Below are 11,619 nucleotides of genomic sequence, written 5' to 3'. Positions count from 1 at the left end.
CATTGAGTAAACTTTGACCCTGTACCTCACAGTCAGCAGATACATTCCAGCCAATCAGCAGCATACCCTCACCTCCTGGACAGCATCCATTTTAGATTCATTTGGAAGCTGCATTCTTTTTTTTTTTTTTAGACAGAAGTGTGTTATATTTGAGCATGCTAGGCTGAACGTGCGTATATCATGGCTAGTTGCACTGAGGGTATGAGTATATAGCAGTACATTGTTGTGAAAGATGGCTGTCATGTTTAGGGTGTAGCTTGCACGTTATCAACTGTGTATTTATATCAGCAGCTCCACCACTAGTTATAAATCAAGTGTGAGTCGCCCCATGAGATGAGAATAGTGAATAACATAATACATGAACGGTTAAGGTAAAGGCACGTAAGGAACTACGACAATAAACTCTTTAGGAGGTGAAATAATGACATGTTTAAACGCTTGCTACTTTACGATTAGTTAATATGCAGAGAGCAGTTCATGTGATCAAAGGCATGGTGTGGAGGATCGGCTATAGTGGGACATGCTTGGCAGGCTGCTGTTTACTGCTTGTGCTCATCCGATCCCTTCTGGGCGCCAGGTGCAGACCCTGGGAGTCCCTGATACCTGGAACAACAGAGGCAAGTCTCTGGCTGAGTGCCGGGTTCGCGACTTGAGGTGGTGGAAGCTTGTTTTGTCGGGTGGTCGGATCTGTCCCGGTGGTGCTTTACGTCCGGTGCGGGGTTGTGATGGCTTAAGGTGGAGGCGAGTGCTTGACGTGGGGCAGGCTCTGCATTTCTGTTTGTGCCTCCGGTCCTGTCTTCGACGCCTTTTGCGTTGGTGGATTTTAATGGGGATTCCTTCGTTTAGCTGTGGTGGACCTTGTTGGGGCTGTGGTGGAGCTTGTTGGGGCTTCCTGCTTGTTATTTGCTTCCAAAATTGATTAAAGAGTCTGCCATGCTTTGCTGGTACCAGGAGGACACGTGGCTGCCGCCATATTGGGAGAGTCGCAGATGAGTATGTCAGCCTGGGCGGCTGTGCTCTGTGCGTCCATTAGCTCCAGACAGCCTCTCAGGGGTGGACCGGGATAACCCCCACCGGTCCGAGGGGGGGTAACGGAGCTCCTGACGGGAAGTAGCTGCTCCTGGGTATCCCAGGATCGGGAGATCGGCCGCCTCTCCCGCCCGGTGAGCACCAGGCCACACTTGCCACGCGGAGGTAAGTAAGACTCTGTCGAGTTGCTGACCGCTATTAAGCATGTCAGGTCGGTCAGGTAGGAGCAACATTGCTGGGTCATCCCCTTCTGGGGTGAAATTCGCTTCCAGAAGTTTGGTCCTTAAGAGGGTTAAAGTGAGATATTGAGGGAGCTCACACGAAGTGCGTCTTTCCTCCATGACAGCTAGGCCCTGCCCCCCGGAAGCTGCATTCTTAGTTACAGGAGGGACAGTGTAGCTGCTGCTGATTTAATAGGAAAATCGATAGCTAAGCTAGTGTATTCAGTGTCCACTACAGTCCTGAAGGACTCATCTGATCTCTGCTGTAAGGACAGCACCCCAAAAAGCCCTTTTTAGGGCTAGAACATCAGTCTGCTTTTTTTTTTTTCCTGTGTAATCTAATTGCAGTTGCCTGCCAGCGTGTGTGTCAGGCTCACAGCGTATACTGTGTCCGGTTGCCCTGTGCCACCACTCATATCTGGTGTCACTATAGCTTGCATTTAAAAAAAAAAAAAAACTTTTTTGACTGTAATATAATAGCAGTCAGTTTCCTTTACACGTGTGCGTTTCAGGGCCTGCCAGGGCACAGTGTCACACCAGTGCAACTCATATCTGGTGTAACAGTAGTGTACATTAAAAAAAAAACTAGAAATTTGACTGTGAAATAATAGCAGTCAGTTTCCTTCACTTGTGTGCGTTTCAGGGCCTGCCAGGGCACAGTGTCACACCAGTGCAACTCATACCTGGTGTAACAGTAGTGTACATTTAAAAAAATAAATAAAATTTTGACTGTAATAGATTGAATAGCAGTTAGTTGTCTGCAAGCGTGTGTGTCAGGCGTACAGCGTCTACTCTGCCAACTTCTGCTAGTGCACAGTGCCATTCACATCTGTTGTCACAGTAGCTTGCACGCATAGTACCACTAATCGAAAAAAAAATGTCAGGCAGAGGCAGGCCACCCCGCAGGGGCCGTCGTGGTCGTGGTGCTGTGATTCCCTTTGGCCCTGCTGCTTCCTTTGCTGAGTCGTCAGATACAAGTGAAGCGTTTGATGATGACGATGCGTTTGTGGATGTCACGTGGGTGCCCGCTAGAAGAGAAGAAGAACAGGAGGAATGTTCAGATGGGGAGACAGAGAGGAGGAGGAAACGAGTTGGCAGCAGGGGGAGGTCGTCGCAAGGAGCTAGTGGCACAGTCAGGCAGCATGCATCATGCCAATCAACGCATGCTGTTGCCACCACCAGAATGCCGTCATTGCAGAGCTCAGCAGTGTGGCATTTTTTTGCTGTGTCTGCCTCTGACAACAGTTTGCGGTGTTTGCGGTGCATTAAACGGGGAGTTTGGTCTGTCACTGTGAAGCCGGCATAACCCTTACACTACCTGATCGATACAACACCATACCTGATGTTTTAAAGCACGTTATTACAAACAATTTAGGAATGTTAGGTGATTTATGCCCTTTATGGATTAAAACCAGACTCTGCATCAACTATGTAATTTTCCATGGGAGTTTTGCCATGGATCCTCCTCCGGCATGCCACAGTCCAGGTGTTAGTCCCCTTGAAACAACTTTTCCATCACTATTGTGGCCAGAAAGAGTCCCTGTGGGTTTTAAAAATCGCCTGCCCATTGAAGTCTATGGCGGTTCGCCCGTTTCGCCACATTTGCGGAAATTTGCTAACGGAAAATTTTATGTTCACGACATCTCTACTTGCAAGCCTTGCCCTATTGTTCCTTTCTTCAACACCACTTAAACCTATAGCTCATCTGTGATTTTAGTCCAAGAAAAAGCTTGAGCATATGTGCAGATAAGCACTACCCATATATAACAGTGTTTCTTATACAATTTCATTGCATGAGAAAGAAGAAATAGCTTCCAGCATCCACGATACTCTTGTCTCAAATGTGATACCAAAGTAATTTTTATTTTATCTTCAAAGTCAAATCAGAAATATGAAATAGCTTGGCATGTTTTATTTCTTTATCTGTTATGTTTGAACTTTTAAAATGAGCCAGCGAAAACGAAGGATCTTTCTCAAATAGTAACAGGCAATGTTTTTTTTTAAGGAACAAATGCAGTTCTAAAAAGTACATTGACTTGCTTCGTATATTTGAGTTTGCATGAAATTATACATATACGGTCTGTCATAAAGAAATTACAGCATCAGCATGCTTAACATATATTTGTGAGCTTCAAGAACTTTCATTGCAATGACAATTTCGCCAAGGCGAAAAGTACAAATGAGATCAGGCTGTACTTGACATGTGATATAATAAAAGCATATGCCAATTTCTAATTTAATTTTACTTTCCTTATTAAAATGATAGCAGCATTAAAGGGACACTCATTTAAGTGGTCTGGGTGCAGTTTTAGAGAAACTTCAATAATTACATTGCAGGACTAAAACTGCCTCTAAGTGGCAGTCAATCAGATAGCCACTAGAGGCACCTTCTGGTGGCTAATTGACTAATTGATTTTTCATCACCTAACTTTATGAGAACATCCAGCATCAGTAAAATCCCCATAGGAAAGCATGGGAACAGCTGTCATAAGTGGGGGCCTAATGCACTTGCAACAATCTCTGCACATGCACATTAGCCCATCCCCCCCCATCAGATTATATCGGAGGAAGCAGAGCACTGACCCAGTGCCAAGGGACATCGGTGCCGGAATTGGGTAAGTGACAAAAGTTTTTTTTTTTAACCGTTTTTGGATCTGAGGCATGAGGGGATCAGATGGCTCTATAGTGTTAGCAATACAGATTTATATTCTTAACACTATAGAATCCCTTTAACTAATTACTAAATATTATAATAATAGTGACAACACTCCTCATACTAGAAAAGAAAAAAAAAACTAAAGAAAAAATAGAAAAATAGCACTACTCACATACCATCTTGATAAAGTATTACTTAAATGTACGGTTATACAGTTATTTAAGGGATTGTTGTCACTACTGTTGTTGACATTTTTGAAGGTCTTTGTGATATATATTGTTTTTAATATACACTTCATTGGGCTTACAAATGTTTGCCTTTTTAATGGGATTATTAGTTCATTCAGCCACGATAAAGCTGCAGTTTTTACATTGCATGTTTGCACAACTCCATGCCCAGCCTCTTAGTTTTATTTATGTCCGTGTCTCAGTCTGCACAAACCCCTCTGTCCCAATAATCACACCCCACAATTCTAAGTATATCAAGGCTCTACACTTCTGTTATTGTGTGACCACACTTACCAAGCTTCTGGCTATCTAATCAATTGATAAAACACTCACTTTACCCTCTGTGGACTGTGGATTAACTGATTAACTGTAAAAATGAAAATACGAAACATAAAAAAATTAATCAGACTAACATTATTTATAGTATATACCGTATATACTCGAGTATAAGCCGACCCGAATATAAGCCGAGGCCCCTAATTTTACCCCCAAAAAATGGGAAAACTTATTGACTCGAGTATAAGACTAGGGTGAGAAATGCAGCAGCTACTGGTAAATTTCGAAATAAAATTAGATCCTAAAATTGAATATTTATTTACAGTGTGTGTATAATGAATGCATTGTGTGTGTATGAATGCAGTGTGTGTGTATGAGTGCAGCGTGTGTATGAGTGCAGCGTGTGTATGAGTGCAGCGTGTGTATGAATGCAGCGTGTGTATGAGTGCAGTGTGTGTATGAATGCAGTGTGTGTGAGTGCAGTGTGTGTATGAGTGCAGTGTGTGTATGAATGCAGTGTGTGTATGAATGCAGTGTGTGTATGAGTGCAGCGTGTGTGTATGAGTGCAGCGTGTGTGTATGAGTGCAGCGTGTGTGTATGAGTGGTGTGTGTGTGTATGAGTGCAGTGTGTGTATGAGTGCAGTGTGTGTATGAGTGCAGTGTGTGTATGAGTGCAGTGTGTGTGTGTGTGTGTGTGTGTTGCAGAGCCTTGGTGGGGGGTGGGCAATTATTTTTTTTATTATTATTTTAATTTTTTTTATTATTATTATTTATTATTATTTTTATTTATTTAATTTAATTATTATTTATTTTTTTATTATTTAATTTTTTTTTTTATTATTACTATCTTTTTTTTTCGTCCCCCCTCCCTGCTTGATACATAGCAGGGAGGGGGGCTCTCCTTCCCTGGTGGTCCAGTGGCATTGGTAGTTCAGTGGGGGGGAGAGGGGGCTGCAGAGAGCGTTACTTACCTTTCCTGCAGCTCCTGTCAGCTCTCTCCTCCTCCGCGCCGTCCGTTCAGCTCCCTCTGTCAGCTCCCAGTGTAAGTCTCGCGAGAGCCGCGGCTCTCGCGAGATTTACACTGGGAGCTGACCGAGGTGCTGAACGGACGGCGCGGAGGAGGAGAGAGCTGACAGGAGCTTCAGGAGAGGTAAGTAAGATCTCTGCAGCCCCCACAGCCCCATTGTCTGTATTATGGCAATGTAAATTGCCATAATACAGACATTGACTCGAGTATAAGCCGAGTTGGGGTTTTTTAGCACAGAAAATGTGCTAAAAAACTCGGCTTATACTCGAGTATATACGGTAAGTATGTGTATAACATTTAAATAGTGTAATACAGATGTTGCCAATAAAGGCTTTAAATTCTCACCTAAACATTAGACAATTCCTACCCATAGATTTGTCAATCTGCCAATTTATTTGCGCACTGGGTGTGCTGACTAGCACATGTCAATGCTCTCTGTAGACAACATGCATAAATGTGTTAGTCAGCAACCAGTGGTCTATTGATGTGTATTGTGTATGCCTATTCAGTTTTCATCAACAAGTGATGCAATGAACTCCAACTAGATTTTCAGGTGATAGTTTTGTCTGATAAGTGAATAAAGTAGACAGTCAGGAGCAGGGGCGTACCTAGAGCATTTGGCAGCCGGGGCAGGTTTTATTTTTGGCACCCTACCTTACCCCCTCTCAACTTTAAATATAAAAACAACCACATTTTTTTATGTATTTAGCACTAAGCAGTGTTTGTGTGTTTGAATGTATGCATGTTTTTGTATGGAGTATATGTGAGTGAAGCGGTGTGTTTGTATGTAGTGTTGTTGTTTGAATGCAAGCATGCATTTGTGTGTTGTGTGGTATTTGAATGCAGTGGTATGGTTATATATAATGGTGGGGTTTGTATGTAGTGTTGACGTTGAAATGCATGAGTGTATTTGTGTGTACTGTTGGCGAGATTTTTAGATGTCTGCACATATACATATACACGGACATACACACATGCAGATACATATACACACAAACACAGTCACACACAGATACACAGATACACATTGACACATTGACACACATGCAGACATTGTGGCGACTCTAGGAACAATATATATGGGGGGCACATAAGATACCACAAGCACCACAAGCAAAACAGGAGGGGGAGGGGAAGCAGTAAAACTTCTCACTAGGGGATGGGGTAATGTGCTGTAATGTGCCATTGGCTGTCTGATGCCAGCATGCTGTGTTCTGCATGCTGGCATCTGACTACACATTTGCATATAATTCACATTAGCCACCCAGATTTCTTGTTGTGGGCTGGCTGACACCTCTTAATTTCAATATTAGTTTAGCAGATAACTCCTCTATTTGCTATCCTTTGTGGGATTACCATATTTAAGGACACCAAATAAGGTGCTATCTGTTAAACAGCGCCCTCATTTGGTATCTTTAAATATGGAAATCTCACATACGGGCACCAATTCAGGGAATGATCTACGAAACAGCTAAAGGATTAAAAAAAAACAAAAAAAAAACGCCCTTTTCTTATTTTCAGATGTTTAGTAGATAAATCCCTTATTTGTTATCCTTATGTTTGATTGCAATATTTAAGGACAGGAAATAAGGGAGATATCTACTAAACACATATGCAGAGACACACACAATCACACACATAATCACAGATATACACAAACACAATCACTGACCCACACACATACAATCACAGACACACAATCACATACACACACAAACATTACATACGTACGCACATTTAATAATTAAGAGGTCCACCCAGCCTCCCTACCTTGCTCTAGAAGGGCTGGAGTGGATCCTCAGTCCCTGGTGGTCAGTGGTTGCTGCTGGGATCTCTGTGCTCTTTCTGCACAGGTCCATCGCACGCCCTGTAATGACGCCGAGGCCACAATGACATCATATCCTGGCTGCCGGCTCACTGCAGGGCGAAGACCGTCAGACACAGTCAGATGCACACAGTCCCACACACAGTCACTCACACACAGTTACAGGCAGACAGTCAAACACGCAGGCAATCACACAGGCAGAGAGTCACACATACACACAGTTCACAGACAGTAACACACACAATCACAGGCAAACAGTCACACATACACACAGATTCACAGACAGTCACACACACAATCACAGGCAGAAAGTCACACATACACACAACACAGTCACAGACAGTAACACACACACACACACACACAATCAGAGGCAGACAGTCACACACACACAATCAGTCAGACAGTCACACACACACACACACACACCCACAATCACAGGCAGACACACACACCTACAATCACAGGCAGACAATCACACACACACACACACACACACACATACACACACAGGCAGACAGTCTCTCTCACACACTCACACACACACACACACACACACACACACAGGCAGTCACTCACACACACACACACACACACAGGCAGTCACTCACACACACACATAGTCACAGACAGTCACTCACACACACACCCACAATCACAGGCAGACAGTCACACACACACAGTCAAACAGACAATCACCGGAAGACAGTCACACACACACAGTGACACACACAGTCACAGACAGTCACACACAGAATCACAGTCAGACAGTCACACAGGCAGACAGTCACACATACATACAACACAATCACAGACAACCACACACACACACACACACAATCAGAGGCAGACAGTCACACACACACAATCAGTCAGTCACACACACACAGTCAGAGACAGTCACTCACACCCCCCTCCCACAATAACAGGCAGACAGTCACACACACACACACACACACACACACACAGGCAGACAATCACACACAAAGTCACACAGACAATCACAGGCAGTCACACACACACAGGCAGACAATCACACACAGTCAAAGACAGTCACAATCACAGTTACACACAGCACACACTCTCTCACTTACAGTCAGCTTGGGCTGGAGGAGGAGTGGATTCAGCCCCTCCTGTGCTGTAGTTGGGGAAGCAGGGACTCCTTCCTGCTCCCCCTCTGTGTGCAGCAGTATGAGGTTGCATTTAGCTCTGCCCCCACATCCGACTTGGCTCCGCCCCCATGGCCATTCTAGCTCCACCCCAACTCTCTGCGCAGCCAGGTCTCCTGCTTGCTTCCAGCCCCTGCGTGTGAGCTGTGTCGCTGCCCGGCGCCCCTGCTGCTATGGGACCCAGTGCAGCAACACAGCTCACTGAACTCCACACCTGGCCAGCCCTGGTGGCACCCCCCTACCTGATGTTACCCAGGGCGGACCGCCTCTCCCGCCCCCCCTTAGTACGCCACTGGTCAGGAGATTTCCTAAAGATGTCTTACAGGTACCATGATGTTTAGTCTGAATTTGAAATAAGCAAGGGGCAGTTTAATGTGCTAGAACCCAACTTTTTACAGAAATAACTTTTTACAGAAATGTGATATCAGAATACCTGAAAATTTAGACAGGTCCTCAACACTCTCAGCAAAAAGTGAATTCTTAGTATATAATTCTCTATTTAAAGGAACATGTCAAGCCCCATAACCACTACAGCACATTTTAGTGATTATGGTGCCAAGAGTGCCCTGGAGTGGTCAAATCATTTTAGAAAATGTTTACATCTTACTTGGGTTCTGTCTAGCACTGCTCCCTTCCCCTACTACTATCTATTGAGAACTGGAATATCTCTATCTAAGCTAAGCTTGGTCGAAAAGGGCTAAGCTCTATGGCTGGGTGCGACCAGCTGATGCTCTCAGGCAATGCACTATCTCTGCATTGCAGTACTTATTGCTGGAGAGATAACAGAAGCTTCTGATTTTCCTAGAAAGTAATGGTAGTGAGGACCCCAGGTAAGAAGCCAAACTGTTTTAGAACAGTTACATTAGGGGGTGCAAGGGCACTCCTGGCATCACAATCCCTACAGAGTGCATGGAGAGATTCCTTTAATCACTAACCAACTACCTAATGTGTAACGGGTGATAACATGCACTCCCAGTTGGATACGAATAGATATTTGGAATTTAGTGGGACAGCCATGATTGTCTCACGATGGTTGCAAACACAGAATGGTCAGGATGGAAAATGCAATACTGTATCCATTGCAATTCATGACAAGCTTTGTTTTTCAGAATGAAATATAATTAAGAAGGTAGGCACACTAATTGAATAACATAAGGATATATTAGTAGAAACAAAATATCCAAACCAGGTGCTCACTCAAAGGTTCTATTCCCCCAAGGACCTAAACAATCTGTAGATAATATCAAATGAGGAGCACAACCATAGAAATAAAACAATTACTTTATTAGTTGGGTCCAGTACACTACCCCCAGGGAGGCCAATCCGTTCTGGTAATAATTCCCTGACTGAAAAAGCCAGCAAATTTCTAGAGAAATTACTTCATCTATTTGTCACGAATCTAGAGTCATATATACAGGACACCAAGCAAACTTTGTTGACATTGGAAAACTTAGTGGTCCCCCCATACACATTGCTTGCAAGTTTGGACATTGTATCTTTGTACAATAACATCCCACATGAAATAGGTTTACGTGCTAGGTCCTATTTTTTACATAAATCTACCAAATATAATTCTGAAAAGATTGTGTTGATACTTGTACTCTTGGAGTTTGTTTTAACCCATATTTATTTCGTGTTTGATGTTACATATTATCTACAACTACGTGGCAATGCCATGGGCACAGCTTGTGCCCCCAGCTATGCTAATTTATACCTTTTATACCTAAAAGATTTAACAATCAGTAATTTCCATCAGTATATCTACAAATGGATAAGGTATATTGATGATATTCTGCTATTCTGGACTGGCTCTGTCTCCACTTTCATTAATATGGTTAATGAGCTTAATGATAACCAGATTGGACTAAAACTGACATATGTGATCCATGAGACACAATTGGAATTCTTAGACCTCAGAATCTTACTTAATATGGATGGCACAGTAGATACTGAATTATTTAGGAAAAGCACAGCATCAAACAGCCTTTTACATTGGCGGAGTTTCCACCCATACCGCCTCAAAGCCGGAATACCATATGGCCAGTATCTTACAGGCAGGAGGAATTGCTCTAATGAGGAGTCCTTCAGAGCTGAGGCAAACAAATTAAGAATTTGTTTTAAGGAAAAAGGATACCCTAATCGAATTCTTAAAAAAGCGTTCCAAAGAGCTACAACTCAAGAAAGAAGTCTAATTCTTCCATCAACTAGACCTACCCCCACCAACCAGATGATTAGATGCATTGGTACTTTCGATGAACAATGGCAACCCATCAAAGAAATATTTACTTGGCATTGGCCAATCCTACAATATGACATAGATTTAAACCCAGAATCAGTTCCTTATCCGAACATCACCGCACATAGATCAAAGAATCTTAGAGATCTCTTGGTGCACAGCCATTTGGAGAGAAAAACTCCTTAAAAAAATTGGCTAACTGCACCATTGGGAATCCATAAATGCGGCCACTGCAAGGCTTGCCCGTTCATCAAACCTTCAAAAACTGTCAAATGCACACAAACTTCTAAAGAATTCAGAGTCAACCATTTCATCAATTGCAGTACCACTCGAGTTGTCTATGTGATAATATGCTCGTGTGGAACACAATACATTGGCAAGACTTATCAGGAATTTAGGAGACGTATCCTACAGCATACCAATTCTGTAAAGAATCTTAACCTAAGTACCCCCGTTGCCAATCATGTTCGTAAGTTTCATGATGGCAATCCTAATCATCTATCCTTCCAAGCCTTAGAGACAGTTATCTTGAACTCTTGAAAAGGCAACTTCAATTTGATTCTTCTTCAGAGAGAGTCAAAATGGATCTACGAGTTCAAAACCCTAACACCAGGGGGCCTCAATGAGGAATTTAATTTCACCCCCTATATTCATTAATCAGTTAGGTGTCATTGACTATCATAATTATTTGTTTTGTCTTCTTAACCATTGTAGTTGCTATTATAGTTTTAGTAGTTACAGACTCCTTAACATGTGGCCATAATATAAGTTGCCTATATCTCCACTTATCCGTTCACGGAATTCGTACAAGTTCTGTACCTCTTAGGGCATTTAGAACAGCCCTGTGGTACGTCCACTCCAGTTCCCTTGGTCAATAGTAACCCCCCTTTTTTCCACATTGGGTACTGCTCATGTGGGTTTTCATACACATCATCTATTGATCCCTAGCGAT

This window comes from Pelobates fuscus, chromosome 4 (genome assembly GCF_036172605.1).
Source record: "Pelobates fuscus isolate aPelFus1 chromosome 4, aPelFus1.pri, whole genome shotgun sequence".
In the NCBI taxonomy this organism is placed as follows: domain Eukaryota; kingdom Metazoa; phylum Chordata; class Amphibia; order Anura; family Pelobatidae; genus Pelobates; species Pelobates fuscus.
This window is presented reverse-complemented; position numbering follows the sequence as displayed.